Source organism: Pelobates fuscus, chromosome 1 (assembly GCF_036172605.1).
Source record: "Pelobates fuscus isolate aPelFus1 chromosome 1, aPelFus1.pri, whole genome shotgun sequence".
Taxonomy (NCBI): domain Eukaryota; kingdom Metazoa; phylum Chordata; class Amphibia; order Anura; family Pelobatidae; genus Pelobates; species Pelobates fuscus.
In genome coordinates, this window is record NC_086317.1 from 309,758,373 (window position 1) to 309,779,468 (window position 21,096).

The following is a 21,096-nucleotide window of genomic DNA, read 5'->3' on the forward strand; positions in this document are numbered from 1 at the left end:
TTAGGCATGTTTTGCAAATGCGGCTGTTTACCAAAATAAATTTAAGTTACAGTTACATAATGAATATAGGTTAAAGTGCAGTCTCTCAACTTTAACTTGAGGGTACTTGCATCCAAATTAGAGGAAGATTTACAGCTCTTTAATTACAGCTCTTTAATAAGAACCCCCTCTTTTTTAAGAGACCAAAAGTAATAGAATAATTGACCCAAAAGTTATTCCTTCATCATTTCTTCATTAATTAAGCAGGTAAAAGGCCTGGAGTTGATTCCAGGTGTGGCATTTGCATTTGGAAGCTGTCACTGTGAACCTAGAGCTTAAAGGAGCTCTCAATGCAAGTGAAACAGGCCTTCCTTAGGCTGAAAATAAAATCCATCAGAGAGATAACAGGAACATTATGACTGGCCAAAATCAACAGTTTGGTACGTTCTGAGAAAAAAAGAATGCACTGGTGAGCTTTGCAACACAAAAAGGTCTGGGAGTCCACAGAACGGAAAATAACAGTGGTGGGTGATCGTATGATACTTACCATGGTAAAGAAAAACCCCTTCAAAACATCCAGCCAAATGAAGAACACTCTCCGCAAGGTAGGCATATCATTATCCAATATAGGAAAGAGGGTGCAGGTAAGCAGCAACTTCAGAGTGTCTTCAAATCCAAATGGAAGTAGAGCAATATGGAAGATAATAGGGAAAAGGAATTGAATCTATTTTGGTTACTGGTGAAATAATACTTACAATTTTCTGAAGCACATAATCAGCTCCAGATATATGTGCATGGTACAATCCCTGCCTATGGATATGCTGGTGGTCTTGGTCCCTTGATATTCCAAGCCAGTAAGTGACTGATGATACGCATTTGGGAGCAGTGGCTGAACTAATTAGAGAGGGCCCTGGTGCAAGAAAGTTTTTTAGGCTGCCATCTAGTGCAAGTGTAGTCAAAAGGTAGATCTCCATAATTTGCCCATCCTTCAAGGATTGTATTTGTGAGCAGTGTTTGCGCATTTGAATGTAAGTATGTTTTTGTATAGCGTGTATGTGTGCATGTAGGGGTGTATTTGTATGTACTGTTGCCATTGGAATGCAGTGGTGTACTTGTGTAGTGTTTGCATTTGAATGCAGGGGTGTGTTTGTATGTCGAGTTGACTTTTGAATGTAGGTGTGCTTTTGTGTGTTGTAGTTTGAGGGAAGGAGTGTATTTGTATATAATTTTGGAGTGTGTTTGTATGTAATGTTTGTGTTAGATTGCAGGAGTGTGTTTGCATTTTGTGTTGGTGTTTGATTGTTTGGATGTATGCACATACATACATACATGCATGCATACATACTTACAAAGATATACATACACATTAACACACAGATACACATATAAAAACACTGACACATGCGCACACCCTGACTCACAGATATACACTGACACATAATCATGCACACTGACACACACATGTGCACACACACACACACACACACACATACATACATGCACACCCTGACACATATACACAGATGCACATCCTGACACAAAGATACACACACTGACACACATACACCCTGACACACAGATGCACACCTTGACACATAGATGCACACACACATACACTCACATACACATATGCACACCCTTACACACACTGATCTACATACTTACACAGATATACATACACATTAACACAGATAAATATATATATATATATATATATATATATATATATATATATACACACACATATAAACACAGACACAAAGATACACACACTGACATATATACACCTTGACTCACACATACTGTGACCCAGATATACACACACTGTGACACAGATACACACTGTGACACATATACACACTCAGACAAACACACACACTGACACAGATACACACACCCACACAAACACATACACACACACTGTGACATAGATACACACACAGACAAACACACACCATGACACAGATACACCAGGCACCCCCACACATACACACACTGTGACACATATACACACATGCCCCACGCGCTCACTCACACTGACATGTCAATTGTTATGTTTGCTGCCACACTCCTGCTAACATACCTTTTGTTTCCAGGAGGGTGGCTGCTTGGAATCCTGCTCGCTGAGGGGAGAGAGTGTGGAGTCTGCTGCATCTCCTGTCTCTCTCCTCCCATGCTGCCTGTGTACCTCCACCGGCCTCCTCCTCTCTCCCATGCGCTGTGTTCAGTATGAAGCTGGTAGGAAGTGATTGGATGTCACTTCCTCCCAGCATGCCGAAACTATGGGGGTCCGGTCAGGCTTTTAAAGGGCTGTGGCACCCAATCGGCCTCTGTTCAACCATAAAGAACTGTTACCCATCAGGTGCCAAAAGTACATGGGCCAACCGATGGACTGGTTGCACCAGCGGTAGCTCTGCTGCTGTTTGGGAGTATATGCCTTCAGTGCGCAATATTTTTAGCAGAACAAATTCACCAGAATATAAAATGAAAATAAAATGGAAGATAGTGCTCTCTGTGTTGATGAAAATAATAAAATAGGTTATACTCACAAAAGGAGAGGAAAAATTCCACCAAGGAATTCAAAATCTTAATCCTCTACATATAATCTTCAGGGATATAATTAGGAAGGTCCAAATTGAATAAAAAAACTAGTTTTCTTGAAAACCAATAATAAAACTGATATTCAAAATAAAACACATAAAAAACACTAAAGCGTTTTGCCAAAATTAAAATTTCTACACAATTTAAAAAAACAAATGGTCAAATGACGCCATAGGTCATGTGACCTAAATTCAATTAACTTAAAACTTTATTAAAACACATATAATAAAAGGCTAGAAAGACCTTAAAATAAAAATAAAAAGAGAATATATGAAAGAAATAGAGAAAATCTTAAAATGGGGTCTGGGTGTCACGATTGGCACTGTGGCATTAAGATGGCCAGGCATGGCCGTTCCACAGGTGCCAAAAAGGGGATTTGAACTCTGGAATCTTGCTGCCTTAGTCCTGCTGTCTTGACTATGAGACACAATTCAGTTCATGTTTCTGCCTGATGTCCTATCCTGCACAGACTCACAGGCCAGGTGGTTCCTTATCTGGTCACCTTGGTCTGTGTTTATTTGCCAGGGTAAGAATATATCTCTGCATACCGGACTCCCAACTAAGGTAAGTCCTGACACGGGGTAACTTTAAAATGATCACTAAGATGGCCACAGCGACATTGTAAAAGGAGTGCCATTGTGGCTGCAATGGGCCAAAAAGTCGTGGTCAGCACAGCTTGTGTTATAAAAGTGCAAGCAAACAGCTGGAAGAGAGAATGGGGAGGTGGAGGGAACTACTTCCTGGCCACAATGACCATTATTTGAGGGAAAAAAGGTACACTGTACCAATAAAGTGTCATGGCCCACACCACGTGATCAGCGCGGACTGTGGCATCATGGAAAAAAAAAGGAAGCCAAGCTCTAACATAGATAGGAGGAAGGGAACCTAATGGGTGAGGAATTGTACTACCCATTAAAACATGTATGGTAGAGGTAAAACAAGCATTATGGGAAATGTAGAAGAAAAAGGGGAAAGAAAATAAGAAACAATATAGCTAATAAGTATTAAAAAAAAGGACTGAGGGTACAAAAAAGAAAAAAGCTAATGAACTGGTAATGTCAGGATCATATCCTGACAACTATGTTTTATGTTTCTTTTATTTCTGTTCCTTTAAAACAAGTTCCTGCTCTGATTTTTTTATTTACCACTAGTGGCCTCCCTTGCCTCTAGTTCTGGAATCTCACCTGCTCATGTTTAATTACTTGCTTCAGCTACAAAAGGCTACACCCAACTAACCTCAAGGCCTTTACATTGAAGTTGGTGATTTGCCTGAAAGACTTCAGTTCCTGGCTCCTGTGAACCTGCTCCAGACTTACCCTCAACCCTGCTCCATACCAACCTGCTCCAGACTTACATTCAACCCTGCCCCATACCAACCTGCTCCAGACTTACCTTCAACCCTGCTCCATACCAGCCTGCTCCAGACTTACCTTCAAACCTGCTCCACTCTTACGTATGATTTTGACCTCTGCCTCTGTTACCAGTCTGCCATTGATACCAACCTGCCTTTGTTTCAACCCTACCTGGAGATCAAAGACTTTCTTTATTGTTTGCAAGTATGCTGTTTTGTGGCATATTGCCTTAATTCTGTTTTTTCTCAAGTTTCATCATATGTCTAAAAGCACCAATAAAATCTCAAATAACAACCCTGGCCAAAGTCTCCTATCTGACCTGCTAAAGATCATGACAGGTAAACATATATACTAATGACCAGCATGACAAACAATAACAGAGAATTAGTCTATCTAATGAAATGAAAAATAAAATAATTTAAAAATAATAAAATATATTAATAAAAAAATATATATAGGATACAGTTTGGTAAAACTTAGTAAATGAACTTTATCCACCTTTATGCTGCAATTCAGGTACAGACAACTACCCATTTTTTTAACTCCATTCCACATCACCCCCCATCACCACCCAAGATTTGACACTGTTTGAAGAACTTTATGCAGACCCTGACCCTGTAGAGCATGGGACCTCACGCTTATATATAATGGTAAAACGCCAAGCTAAGCACCCCTTTCCCATATTCTTTGGTAAATGGTGGACGCTTTGGTGAACTCCTTTACACCCTCACAGCGGCAGAAGATTTAACATTACATTATTTCCAGAAAATTTTAAGACTCAACCCATGAAATTCTGTTACTTTGTTATAAAAAAACCCAAATACTGCACGCAATAGATCCCAATCAAGATGATCAATGCTAGTGGTGCCAGGGGTGGAGGGCAATTTTCTCGATATCAGGTGAGAGTGGTTATTAATTTGCTCCTTATGGAGTAAAATTTATGGTATTCTTAACCCCTTAAGGACAGATGACGGATATATTCCGTCATGATTCCATTTTATTCCAGAAGTTGTGTCCTTAAGGGGTTAAAGAATCGCAGACAACCCACCACCTTTTAAGCCAGCCTACATGCTGCTACATCACACAACCACAAAATCATCCATACACAAAAAAATCCCTGATCATTCGCATAGTTAATGTAGCCATGGGGTCCATACCCATGTATTGGAAACAGCCTAATACATCCCATCCATGCAGGTGTGGCTCCAATGCATGGAGAAACTAACCCATTAAGGATAGAGGCAATTATACACATTCTGATAAAAACAAAAATCTAAACTAAATCTGGAATTTACGCTTTATGTCTGTTCAACCATATTTTACCTTGTTTATATTAAATGCACCCACACTTATTTTATGTTGTTTTGTTCAGGAGAAACAAGCTCTAAAAGAATTTGAGAAATTAAGAAATATTTTTTCCAAGTTCTGCATGGCATTTTAACTGTGAATGTTATAATATTATTAGTTTTTACTACAATAAATTACACATATTTGTGTTCAGCGATGTTTCACTCGTACAACAGTATCCCCCATGTTTTCTGAGGGTTTAAAAACGTACAGGGTCAAATATAGGGCTTTCCCTTTATCCATTTTTGCACATTGAAATTTGCCTGATTTGTGCGTTGAGCGTTTGTTGCCTTTGAGACCGTATGGCAGCCCAGGAATGAAAATTACCCCCATCATGGAATACCATTTGCAAAAGTAGACAACCAGGATATTCAAAGTTGGGTATGTCCAGTCTTTGTGTTTAGAGATGTCTCATGAGTACAACACCCGTGTACAGGTTTTATGGTGTTTTGCAAAGTTTGCCAGATTGGTTATGTTGCCTTTGAGACTGTATGGCAATCCAGAAATGAGAATTACCCCCATCATGGCATAATATTTGCAAACATAGACAACCCAAGGTATTAAAAATTGGGTATGTTCAGTCTTTTTTAGTAGCCACTTATTTACAAACACTGACCAAATTTAGCGTTCATATTTTTTTTTGGCAATTTTCACAAAAAACTGCACTTTCACTGATGTAATCGTCATAATACGTTTTACAGTTTTAAAACACTCATAAATGTTTTCATTGAATACAACAGTATCCACCATGTCCAGGTTTTATGGGGTTTTGGAAAGTTACAGGGTCAATATAGGGTTTGTCCATTTCAGTTTGCTAGATTGGTTTGCTGGGCATATGGCAGCCCAGAAGTGTTCATATTTTTTTTGTTTGCATTTTTGCACAAAAACTGTACTTTACTGATGCAATCATCATCCTGATACATTTTACTATTTTAAAATACTCATATTTGTGAAGTCACCTGCATGTAGGTTTTATGGTGTTTTGGAAATTTACAGGGTTAAATATAGGGCTTTCACATTAAATTCGCTGGACTTTCTGACTTGGTTGTCGGGCAGGTCCTTCAAATTGTAATTAATACAATCATACAATTATGTAAAAAAAATACATAGATACATGTAGCATGGAAATATATATTTTGTATATGTGTGTATATATAATTTTTTTTTTAAATGCTATATATAATTTCATTCCAAGTGTGTTTTGCGATGTATATATACATATATTTATATAAAATTTAATTTATATTTGTATATTAAAATATATAATCCATATCTATGATAATTTTTTCTACTTTTTACAGTGTTTTGTCAGGTAGTCTCCCTTCAGGCAGCACCATAGACTCCTATTGCGGTCATGTGACCGTGATGTCATAATGTCCAGCAAGGGCCAGTCTTGCCAGAGGGGGACTGCCTGGGTCCCCTGAAGTGAATCAATGGGGTAGGTTAGTATTTGAGAGTGCTAGGGCCAAAAGCAGTTACGGTGTTCTATCCAGCCGCGCCACATTTAACCACATTAATAGGCACACGGCCTATTACGCATGGAAGACCTTATTTTCAAGGCAGAGGAGGGGAGACAACAGGTACAAATGGCCATATTGAAATACTGGATACTCGGCATTGAATCTGCTTATTTCCATACTCTACCAAAGATAATTGCATTGGCATTGTTCACTTATTTAATAAAATTAGGGTGCTTGGTGGGGTACCCATGCTGTGTATACTAATGCCTCGTTTCCACTGAGCGGAATGGTCCGGGTTGGTACCATAATGTTTCCATTATAAAAGTGGCCCGTACAGCCTAACCAAGCTGCACCATTCCTGGGCCCCCTTCAGTTGTAGGTCCATAGGAAATGCTACAGTACGGTTAGGGCGGAGCTACTGGCGTCACACAATACATTCCATTGATTGAAGAACAAAACTTCACTGCTCATGTCAAAGGCAAGCGCGAAACAAACACCACGTCACTTTTCAGTCCAGATAATAGGAGGAGGATGCCTGCAAACAACAGCAAGGTCTGGTCGGCTCAGGAACTATCCACTTTCCTAACTATAATTGGTGATAGCGTTATTCAGAGTGAGCTTGATGGATCAATGAGAAGTGAAAAGGTGTATAAAGATATTTCTCAGCAGATGGCAGCCGAGAGAACGAACGTCGGTTCAGTATAGGGCAAAGCTTAAGAAGCTAAAAAGTCAATATAAAAAAATTAAGAACGGCAACAGCCATAGTGGAAACAGTCAAAGTACTTGGAGGTGGTCATTTACGTTCACAGGCCAGCAAACCAAACCAAGGCAGGGAGGGAGGTCTGGACCTGGCATCTGCACTTCTCGAATCCATTATAGAGTCCGTTGGTAAGTATTTTTTCCACTTGGCATTTTTTCCATTATTCTGGTCTTTTGTATATTCCAGCTGATTGGAGACGGTTGCAGCTGGATGTGCGCACAGTCATGGAGGATATGCGGGCAGCAGATGAAAGGCAGCAGGAAAGAATGGAGAACCTTTCTGAGCGGTGGTTTGAGGCACTGCCCAGGAAGCGAGGTGCCAGGTGGCAGAAATCGCCTGGCAGCAGATGAAGCAGTTGGCTACCTTCAACCAGGCTTCCTTGGTGTCCTTGGGTAGCTTGTTCAAGTGCTGGGATGTCATGATCCCAGGCCACTGCCCAGGCAGTAGTGCCTTTCAGCCAGCACAGGACCTGTACACTGTTTTTTTTTTAATTATTAGTTTTTTGTAAAAATGGTTAATTTGTAAATATTTTTATTTATTTTTATTTTGAAAGATTATTTTTTGTGGATTAAAAATCTGGAGAGACTGTGGGTGTGTCTAATTAAATGTAAATCTTTAAACAAATCATGGTATAGAATTACATGATGAGGTGCCGCATCAGAGCCTGACGTACTTCACTGCTCTCTTCTTCGCTATCCTGTGCCATTACCCTTACTTGCTTTTCTGCAGATGTATCCCATTCCTGGTGGAAGTCTTCTCCATGACTTTCACAAATATTGTGAAGAGCATAGCGAGTAAGCACCCTGGATTTGACAAGTTCAATGTCATTTCTCTTCATAAGACAACGCCACCTACCCTTAAAGTCTCCCAAATGCAATTTCAACTAAGACTCGTGCCCTGGATGTTTTCTTGTTGTAGGCTTGTTGTTCTGGTGTCAGGTGTCCATTGTCAGGAAATAGTTTCAGGAGCCAGTTCTGTAAAGGGTAGGCAGAGTCCCCCAGCACATAATAGTCAACATTCAACCCCCCCCCAATGTTCTTAGTGCAAACAGGGTACAGGCCTCCCTGCCCAACCAAGTCCCAAAATGTAGACAATCATAGAACCCGAGCATCATGCAAACTCCCAGGCTTTCCTACATTTACACTCCAGAATAGTCCTTTTCCATCCACTGGAGGATGATGGAATGCCAGCCTTTTCTGTTAAAAGTAGTCAGTGTGGTATTCTTGTGGTGCTATTATTGGTATGTGTGACCCATCAATAGCACCAACACACTGTGGAAGTCCCCACTGGTTCTCAAAGTAGTCAGCCATGTCTTTAAGCTTTTCCCGGTCTGGAAAATGAATAATTTCATGAACTAACAATGTGCAGACAGCCTTACAGAAGTCCTGCACACACTGGCACACTGATGATTTACTGACACCAAAAAGATGACCTATACTTCTGTATTCAATGTTGGTAGCCAGCTTCCACAGTGCAATGACAGCTCTTTTCCTCACAAGCAAACTGGCTCTGAAGTTGGTGCTTCTCCATCACTGGACATAGCCTTGCACAAAGGTATGAAAATGTTTCCACCGACATTCTGAAATTGTGCACACACTGTGTGTGTGTGAATCCCGGGACAGTCACATCCCACGACTCATTAGCGCGGCGGAGAGCCCAAATGATTGGTCGGCAGCGCTGCTTTGACAAAAGGAGAAGCATCTAACAAAGAACAAAACACAGATGGTACAGATAACTTAATACACCATATCACTATGAAGTCAAATATAATACAACATAATATACTTTACACAAATAGATAGCATCATGTATAAAAGCAAGCAACATAAATAAGGAGTATTTATGTAAGGGGTAATACTTGAAATGTGCAATTTAACATACGTGTGCAACATGTGTGTTGTTAAATACATCATGTATATCCTTCCCATTTTTCATATTCGGTATTATTTTTTATTTTTTTAATATTTAAGTTAGTTAACATATGAGTAGAACTACATAACACATATGATAATGCATGGCATAAAGTTGCTTACCCTATAGCGCTGCCATCTTTGTCTTTGCCGCACAAAGGAGTACTTCTCTTCCCGGCTCAAGACCCAAGCCAGAAGTTTTCTTCTCTTTTCAGCTGTGTTTCTCTTCACCACTCGCAACCTTCTCGCATACAGTGCGGCATGTATTGTAACTTCAAAGAACCAAAAGCCAAGCAGAACAATGGATGACCTCCATTGTTGTTCTTTGTAGCGTCACGTTTGTTGTCGCATTAGTGTGATGCCACGTTAGGTATTTGGTCTAAACCCCACAAGCCCAACTTTCAGTTGAAACGTCCACCTAAATAGGCTGGACCATTCTAACCCTTCTAAACCGTACCGACCTGAACCCTTCCACGAGGCATAATATACTCATCTCAGGGACTAGCTACATGGGACCTAGTGATGGGGCCTGTACACATACCATGAATGGAACTTGTTCATGATATGACCTGATTGGAGATGGTTTAGAACTCTGGAGGAAAGGAGAGGGTAAGACCTAGCCCACTTCTTGCTTATTGGGGTTGAGCTAAGTTACAAAGGGGAACTGAAAGTGAACCATTGGTTTGTTATCTTCAAATTTAAATTCTCAGAGATCTTCGAGTTTCACTTTGTTTATGATTTTGGGCCATGCGTGTCCTGCTTTATTCCCAGTTCTTGGGATTCTGTATTGTTTATTGTACTTTTATTGTGCCTGCAAGTGTGCGTGAAATGTCCCCTACTCTCTCCTTTCAAACAGTAAATTATATTTCAATGATCAATTGCATTCATACTGTCAAGAAGGGGAGGTTAATAGGCTCCATCATTTCACTATTAACATAACATTAAAATTCCAAAGCATGATAAATATTGCAAAAGCACATTTTAAATACTTTATTTTAGAAATATGAGATATGTCTGGAAAGTTAAGCCATTGCTAATATAACAAGAATGGTTTGCACCACATCGATGTAGCCTGGCAGCCAAGTAGAGTGAACCTGAATTTGCATGCGTGAACAATGATTTGGCTCCCTGCAACTTCTAGCTTTTCCCAAAACGAAAATTACCTTTGAAAGGGAAGAGATTTCAGTCTGTTGATGAGATTCAGGTAAATACAATGAGGCAGCTGATATTGATTCCAACAAAGGATTTTGTAAAGTGTTTTGAACAGTGGAAAAGGCACTAGGAGAACTGTGTGAGGTCCCAAGGTACCGACTTTGAATGGAACCGAGGCCTCATTGTCCTATGTACAATATTTCTTGTATCTTGCATCTTCTTCAATAATTATCTCTATTTTTCATATTACATGGCTGGATACTTTCCGGATAGACCTCATATGTGATTTAACTATATTTATGTATGTGGCTACTATCCTTCAATGCAGACATTTATTTTACATTACATTGCCATTCTAAGTAAGCTGTGTTGCTAGTAATGTCATTAGGGTCCTCACACATACCTCTAAGCTGATTATATAACAATTTTTATGGATTTATTTTTGTCACACCTACTGTATGTGACAAAAATTTGCATCTATACCTTTATTATTAATATACTTCATAGAGTGCCAAACATTCCACAGTGCTGTACATAGGTACAACTGGTACAAGAAAAAAAAAAAAACATAGGTATACAATGACATAGGTGTACATCGAAGACAATATACCATTTGACGAATAAATACAGAAGGAGTTAATACTACAGTTTCAGATGCTTCGTGAAATATTGCAAGATAAAGGACATTGTATACTAACTTAATACTTTTATTAAAAATATATAAGGATGGGAAAATAAATCAAAAATAAAAATGGTGTAAATTTATATAATTTTTAATTTTAAATTTTCTGAAAAACAATCTATATGCATGGTTGTGGTTTTATTATATATTCATATGTTAGCTATACAACCCTTGTTGCAAATAAATGTTATACTTATATTTCTCAAACAAAAAGTGTTTGATAGTGAAGGGGTTAATAAAGGATCGAGAACTACTCCCCAAAGAGAAATAATGTTCTTAAAAAAAAAATCAGAATTAATTTTTGGTTGGTTGGTGTTCACTTTCTAAGTATGCTTTATGGGTCTTGCCTCTCATCTGTATGTAACTTTCTGTCTAAAAAGAGAAGACACTGACAAAAATGTTGCCAGGCCATTGTCCTCTGGTTTCATGATGCTTGGGCTGGTTGGTTGGATTTATTGTATAATCCCCTTTTCTACATACTAAACAGAATACATTGAAATTTATTTGTTTTCCCTTTCCTTAGTGTTTGTTCTAAATGTTCCAACTTTAGGCTTTCTTTTATAGATTACATTCCAAGAATAGAGTGGCCATAAATTAGTTCTCAAATTTTCAGTTTCTTCAGCCTTAGCAAGTTTAGCAATTTTCCCCTGTATTGTCTCACTGGTAAATAACATAAGATCAATAAGTGTATTGTATATTTATACATGCAATTTATGTAGAGCCAAATATTGAGTAGTGAGATGGCTAGGTGAAAATGTTGTGCAGGTAAGCCACTACAAGTGGGAAACATTCCCTATATCCCTCCAAATACCAGTGCACAAAGGAAACTGTATAGTAACAGAGTCAAAATACAGTATAGGGCACCACTATCACAAACTGAGTGGTAGATATAGTTACCATTTAGAAGATGAACATGAAGAACTCACATGAAAAAGAAAAAAAACACCATAGTGCAAACTTTAATTACAAGAATTGATAAAACAAATAAAAAATGGACACTCACAAATATTGTGGCACAATTGAAACCAATCAATATGTGCTAAAGCGCTTTTGCCTCAAATAGGATGATACTCCAGGGTAGTCTTATGTGTCCACAAATATTCCTTCATTGGTCATCAGTTCAGAAGATGAATGGAACATTTCTTATACTACTGTGCTACTGAATTCCTTTCGGGGCTCAGGGTATACTCAACACGTTTCATCTCTCTTCAGACTTTGTCAGGAGATTGTTCTCTCTTCTAAACCCAGCGTTTAAATATGCCGGGCCGCGTCCTGTAAATGTGTGTGTGCATGCGCGATGACGCAACAACGTGATGTCATCACACCCAGTCGCCGGCAGCCGCGCATGTGCGTTCCTCTCTGGAACGCAAACAAAGACTCGGACTCTTATTTGAAAAAACGATCCTTGACCTAATGCTATAAAATATTGGATCCACATATCTGACATATGTAAAGGGCATCTAAAAATGCCAGAAAGGAAAAAAAACTGTATAAGAATATATACATCTAAAAAAAAAATATATATATATATAAAAATATATATATATATATATAAAATGAGTGCAAAAAGGAAAGAATAAATGTATGTGAAGCATAGATATGTGAATCAAACATACAAAGTTGTCAAATTGAATAAATATATGTACACATTCTTGTAAAAGTATACATAATATGTTATCAAGATATAACAATCTCTCATAGAAAACATGCCAATCTCTCATAAAACACGATACAGATTCTAAAACCAATAAGAGAATATCCTAAAATTATGTAATCAGGAGGATATATCTAAAATATAGAGAATATAACCCATATCCTAGAAATAGGAAAGAAACAAGAGAGGTAATTATTGATAAGCAATACAACAATACAACAGTGATGCTCGTGTTAAAGGATAAACAATGTTGTTCAGGATAGTGAAGCCTGGGTAGTGCAAGATAAAGAAGTACATGAATAAAAATACGAACATACATGATACAAATCATACATGGTAAAAAATACATGATAAAAAAATCTGTAAAAAACCCAATTTTAATGGAATCACTCCATAAAAAACAGAATATCCAGGTCTGTGTTTAAACCATCAGGAACTGAGGTTTTGAGTTTAAAAATCCATTTGGTTTCTTTCATGGCTAATCGTTTTTCAATGTCGCCTCCTCTCCAGTGGGGGTGGCTACATCGATACCGATGGAACTAAAATTTTCAAATTTGAATTTTTTACAATTATTACAATGCCTCATATTTTTTCTATTGATTCCATTAAAATGTTCCAATAACCTTACATGCACCAAATTAATTTATAAACTCAAAACCTCAGTTTCTGGTGGTTTAAACACATACCTGGATATTCTGTTTTTTATGGAGTGATTCCATTAAAATTGGTTTTTTTTACAGATTTTTTTATCATGTATTTTTTACCATGTATGATTTTTATCATGTATATTCGGATTTTTATTCATGTACTTCTTTATCTTGCACTACCCAGGCTTCACTATCCTGAACAACATTGTTTATCCTTAAACATGAGTATCGCTGTTGTATTGCTTATCAATAATTACCTCTCTTGTTTCTTTCCTATTTCTATGATATGGGTTATATTCTCTATATTTTAGATATATCCTCCTGATTACATATTTTTAGGATATTCTCTTATTGTTTTTAGAATCTGTATCATTTTTTATGAGAGATTGACATGTTTTCTATGAGAGATTGTTATATCTTGATAGCATATTATGTATACTTTTACAAGAATGTGTACATATATTTATTCAATTTGACAACTTTGTATGTTTGATTCACATATCTATACTTCACATACATTTATTCTTTCCTTTTTGCACTCATTTTTTATATATTTTTTTAGATGCATATATATATATATATTCTTATACCGTTTTTATTGCTTTCTGGCATTTTGAGATGCCCTTTACATATGTCAGATATGTGGATCCAATGTTTTATAGCATTGGGTCAAGGATCGGCTTTTTAAATAAGAGTCCGGGTCTTGTCTTTTGTGCTTATATCAAGTTTGTTTGTGTTCCAGAGAGGAATGAACATGCGCGACTGACGTCAACTGGGTGTGATGACATCACGTTGTTGCGTAGTCACGCATGCGCACACACATTGACAGGACGCGACCCAGCATATTTAAACGCTGAGTTTAGAAGAGAGAACAATCTCCTGACAAAGTCTGAAGAGAGACGAAATGCGTTGAGCATACCCTGAGCTCCGAAAGGATTTCAGCACAACAGTGGTGTAAGAACTGTTCCATTCATCTTCTGAACTGATGACTAGTGGAGGGATATTTGCAGACACATAAGACTACCACTGCAGACTGTTACATCTGGAGAATCATCCTATTTGAGACAAAATTGCTTGTGTACATATTGATTGGTTTCAATTGTGTCACAATATTTGCGAGTGTCCATTTTTTATTTGTTTTATCAATTTGTGTAATTAAAATTTGCACTATGATGTTTTTTTTTTATTTTTCATGTGAGTTCCTCATGCTCATCTTCTATATGGTAACTATATCTACCACTCAGTTTGTGATAGTGGTGCCTTATACTGTATTTTGACTTTGTTACTATACAGTTTTCTTTGTGCACTGGAATTTATCTAGATGTTCTTGAATGTGACCTTTAATATAGGGGGGTCTCTTAATTATGTAAAGGCAATATAAACAGCAAAAATTGGAAAAAGAGTGCTGATGTGCATAACAAAGTCGTGGCCTTTATACAAAGCACAGGAAGAAGACTGGTTAATGAACACTGCACCACCCTCAACATTAAACTTCTCTTTTCTTGTTCTTTCTTTTATAAGGGATGAGCTGCCATAAATTAGTTACCAAGTATATATTGTACGATATCCATCTTTAAATTAATTATTTACGTATATGTTTTGTTCTTTTCATTCTTTATGTATTCTAAACTTTACCAGAAATGAAAACAGTACAGGAGTATTTTTATCCAGATCATTGCAAAATGCAATCTGAGAGAAAAACTATTCTTCGATATCTTATAAATTCAATTGAAAAGTTACCTAACATAAGTGAAGAACTCTTATAGACTGGAAAATAAAGAAGTTAATGGGTGTGAGTGGTTCTTTTTTTGTTCCAAGGCAAATGACAATAGCCCATTTAGGATAAAAAGCTGAATGATCCGTGATAAAACGGATGAATTGAAGAAGAAGAGAAAGCTGATTAGGATCAATAGGGCATTCATTAAAGAATTACACAAGACCAGGGAGAATTTCTGATCATAACTATCTCTTAAATAGTAGCAGTAGTAGTAATAATATTAATAATAATAATAATAATAATACAGTAATAAACCCAATACACATGTGAGCATTAACATTTCTGCTGCTGTTGATTTTTTTTTACTTAATCAAGCATTATTTTAATAAAAGAATTAAATTGAAGTTATTCGTTGATGTAGAGAAAGGGTTATTGGCAATTATCCATTTCACAACATGAAAATCTAAATTGCCTGTGTAAATACAGAATCCAGTGTTGGGCCGTAAGGTTTTGTTTGGAGTGTTGCCAAAGATGTAATGTATTTAGCTGGGAAAAGTGCCTAAAAGTTAATTGAGAGGAAAACACTAATATAAAGATCCTTCCTCCATCACTTCCCCTAATAAAAACATGCAATTGCTCTACATATGTCACTGCTGATGAAGAAAATATATGCATATACATGCATATCTGTGGATGTGTTTGAAAGTCTAGGTTATTAATGTGTATGTGACGAAATCATTTTGTGTTTCAGATGTAGTACGTATTTACCATATGCAGTTGATATTTGTTTACAGTATTTTATTACTTTGCAATGAATTTTGAGGTTTGATTTACAACCTAAAAGTTTGAAGTCATATAGCAGGTGAGACAGATTCAGAATGTGGTGTTACATGTGTATCCAGCTTGGCACATAATTCTGTCTCGTTGTGTGAGGTATAAATATACATCACATCAGCTGCAAAATTAATAACAGTTTCCATTATATAATCTGATTCTGAAATTATTTGCTACTGCACAGACCTAACATTATACCATAAATATGGATTGTTTTAAATGGGACCAATTGGGACATATTTTAAAAGTGCTGTTACTTTTTAAAAAAATATAATCAAATTAATTTATTTTTCAACATTACATATATCTGTTGCAATAAAAGAAATATGAGAACATTAGCGCACATCCGACCCTAACGCCTGATGCGACTAAGGTGCTGGTGCATTCCATTGTCCTTTCTCGTCTTGACTAGTGTGATCCGCTTCTCAGTGGTTTTATGTGCTCCCAAATTGCGCCGTTACAGTCCATAATGAATGCGGCAGCGAGGCTCATCATCCTGTCCGCCCGCACCTCCCACGCCTCACCTTTGTGTCAGTCCCTACATTGGCTTCCTGTAAGATATAGGGCTCAATTTAAAATTCTGGTTCTTGCTTTCAAATTTCTACATAATGCTGCTCCCACCTATCTATCCTCACTAATACACAAGTATGTCCCGTCTAGGCCCTTACGCTCTGCTGAAGACTTACGTCTATCTTCTGTCCGTACTCCCACTTCTGATGCTCGCCTTCAAGACTTCTCCAGGGCTGCACCGTTCCTGTGGAACTCACTTCCCTCCTCTGTTAGATGCTCACCCAGTCTCCACTCCTTCAAAAAATCATTCAAAAACCACTTCTTCATAAAAGCGTATCAATTTAACTGTTAATAGCTCCCGACTGATTCCTCTCTTGCAACTGTCATAAGTCTAATACTATCCTTACCTTTTGTGTCTCTTTACCCCACTCCCTCTAGCATGTAAGCGCATTGAGCAGGGCCCTCAACCCCTCTTTTCCAGTGTGTCCAACTTGTCTGGTTACAACTACATGTCGGTTCGTCCACCCACTGTAAAGCGCTACAGAATTTGTTGGCGCTATGTAAATAATAACATAATGATAATAGAAAAATTGTTGAGGCACAACAAAATAGGCAATAACCATGGAATGGACCTTATATTCCTTTATGACAGATTCAAATACATTTGAGGTTTATAATCAAGAATAAAATAAATACATGTAATACATTAGAAGAGGAAGTGACCTTAGAATGTATTTAACTAAACAGAACTGATTCCTGTTTCGGTACTTTTTCCATGTTCTTCAATTCAGTTCTATGGTAATCTCGGCTCATTGTATGGCAATAAGACGATAATGTGCCGCTTTACTGTATTATCTGCAACTCAATGACTCATAATTATGTCTGAACTTTACAGTAGCTATATATTTTCTCATGCATTTAGGTTTTTAATGCATTACTTTTTTATTTTTTATTTTTCATAGTAAATGTTTTTTTTTTATTTATATGCAGTTTTTATCGTGTTTCATGCCTGAAGAATGATTTTTGCATCATATTTGACTTTTTATTTACTATCACCTATTGTCTATTTTTGTAGGTAATACTGAATCAGAAAATGAATTGATCAGCAATTTAACTACATAAAATTAGCAGAAATTATATCTTGAAAATGTATTAGGCAGTTAATTTCTGTATTTCTGTTCTAATCCTCTTTCCAATTGAGGTCTTCTGCTCAAAGTTGGCAATTTTGGTGAGCCCTCAAAGAAAGCTACTATTTTGAATTCCTGCCACTAACCCTTGATAATGAATAGGCCTAATGAATGCCTAGTAATAAGTAGTAGGAATCAGTGACCAGCTGCATCAAGGCAGGTAATACAGCTCAGATTTAATTGGTAGCAGGTATTGGAGAACTGTATTACTTTAATTGGTGAGGGGTTTTCTAAATGGAAGGGACAAAGTATAATGGACAAATTGTGCTATACAATAGCACTTAGGCTTGGATTGTATGCATTTGTTAATCTGCTGAGGAATGAGGCAATTCTAAACAATTTTCTCAGTGAAATCAACTCCAGAAAGCTTGTCCCTTTTGTCCTCCCTTGGGAAAATGCAAGATTGAAACAGAAAATACCTTTACCGAGGCAATCATATGCCACGTGTGGAAAGCGGATACAGCTGTAAAGTATGAAAAGGGGATCTTTGTAGGATAATAAGGGATGGAAAGAAAGAGATAAAGCTTGGGATAAGAGTCGGCTTGTCACCGCATCCAAAAGAGAAATAAAGTGATGACATTTACAGTGACAGATGAGACCGTAAATAGAACTCAGGACAATTTCATGTGGGATACTTGATATTTAAAAGAAAGGGCTTTGACAATTAAAAGTAGAGTTCTATTAAACTGTTATGCATGTCATTATGTGACAGAAGGGATCTAAGGCTTTTTAAAAGTTAATGATGTATGAGGATTGGTGCTGAACTTCCTATAATTGTATTGTTTTCCCACTCACCAAGTTTCACATTGAAGCCTGAACATTTCTTCTCTGGCACTTTATCACGTCTGGATTAGCCTTTAAATTAGCCTTTAAATTTAGGGAGAGAAGAAAAAAAATCAGAGTGCAAGAGAATACTCAGAATGGACAATAGCTCAAGTAGTCTGCCCTTCGGTGGGTCCTACTCTGATCTCAAGCTGGTTTTAACTCATCTTGTGCCACTACAAAGAGAACCTAGACCATTTTCATATCAGACTTATCCCATCCAAAAGGGTGGTCCAGATCTGAAATACAAACCAGCTTTTTCTGCACAAGAGATACAGCAACCCCCCAAGATGATTATTTCAGCCTTATTAGGCCTGAGTGAGGTTTAGCCAATGCACCTAGAGGCACTGTGAGCAAGGGATTCATGTTTGGAATACCATTTAAACTTACAGAGAAGAAAAAAAAGCAGAGTGCAAGAGAATACTCAGAATAGACAACAGCTCAAGTAATCTCCCTTCGGTGGGTCCCTACTCTGGTCCCAAGCTGGTTTTAACTCATCTTGTGCCATTACAGAGAGAACATACCATTTGCATATCAGACTGATCTCACTCAAAAGGATGGTCCAGATGCGAAGTGCAGGCCGGCTCTCTGTGCACGACACATACAGCAACCCCAGATGATTGTTTCAGTCTTGTTAGGCCTCATCAGTGAGGTATAGCCTATAACCCTCTAGGCATTATAAGCAAGGGCTCCACGCCTGGAATACTCTGGAAACTTTAGGAGAGCAAAAAAAAAAAAAAACAACTAAGTGCAAAAGGGTATTGAGAACTGACAACAGCTCAAGTGGGTCCCCGCTCAGATCTCTAGCTGGTTTTAGTCTATCTAGTACAAAGTGAACCTAGGCCATTTTCATGGTGGTGGTCCACATTCAAAATGCAGGCCAGCAATCCCAGATGATTGTTTGGCCTTGTTAGGCCTCATCAGTGAGGTACAGCTGATACCCATGTAGGCACCGTGGGCAAGGAGTCCAAGCCTGCATTACCCTTTAAACTAAGGGAGAGAAAAAAAAACAGAATGCAAAAGAAAACTGAGAACGGAAAACAACTCAAGTAACTTTCTTTTCTGTGTGTGCCCACTCAGATCTTAAATTGGTTTTAGCTCATCTCAGACTGATCCCACTAAAAAATGTCCAGATACAAAAATGAAAGCTGTCTCTCTCTGCACGAGAAGTACAGCAACTCCATATATATCTGCCATTTATATATACACCCATATATTATTACATTGATATGATATTTTGGATATTCTTTTTATTTTTTACATTATCAATCTTAAGTTCCATAGTAATATCTTATCCAAGGTAATAAGAGTGTTACTAGTGTTTTTGGTAAAATTTTAACAATTACATTAATATTATAAGGTATTTATAGAGCTAATTAGAAACAAACAAACTCATCTTCATATTGTAAGCTAGTGTAATTCATATAACTTTCCACAAAACAATACAAGTTGTTGAATGTCATGGGGTTAACAGTGTTATTGCAGTTGATCTTTTAATGCTACATTTTACTCTTGTATATTTAGTTACACATGGGAAAACTGCAAGGATTGTATGTCCTTCAGGGTCTATGTAGGCCTTTTGGTAGGAGGAGACAAACAATATTGAAGTATAAAGACAGAGTTGAACACGGTTTCCCATGATCCCCAGGAGGGTTTGTTTATTACTTAATGTTGAAAATGAGACCGATTCAGCTTTCTTCTCTTGCTGTAAGGGCTGCATTATCTTACTTATTCTATTGTCTGCTACCAGAGCTGAAAGTACAAAACTGTAACCCATTTCAGGAATTCTTTGTTAAAAAAAAAAAGCTTTTTTTCCCAGCCTGAGAGCAACGGGAAAATGTATATTGAAGCAGACAAAATAAATGCTAAATGACACAGTATTTTTATATATATTTCTGCTTTAAAATGTAATATTTATTTAATAAGGAGGGAGAGGGAAAATCTGCACATATATAAAAAAACGAAGTCCCATAACTTGTGCTCTATAGTGATTATGGTCCTTGGAGTGTTCCTTTGATTTTATTATATTAATACAACATTCTGCACCACAAATAGACTGTTGATGTACAGACAAACACATCTAGATCATCAACTTCCAGAAGTGGAAAGTACAGTAAACCACTTGTATTGGAAAAAGGGTTTCCTGCTTCACTCTTATTTTGTACATTTTCTGCAGTGTTATACACAACATGCACTTGTTACACAAACTGCATACAGACATTTAAGGGAGCATACTCACACCTTTTGCTTTTAACAAACAGCATACACACAGCCTTCACATACTACAGATATATAAAATAGTGAATACACCAAACACACCCCATGACAAAACACAATAGATATATGCTCAGAGTAAAGTGTATGACTTCTCTGAGGACTTTTCTCCCACTCCCACTTACAATGTAGATAATAGACTTGTGTATTCATTTTTACCATATTGAGATTCGGTCAAATTTGCCTGATTGGCTGTTCAGCTGAATTC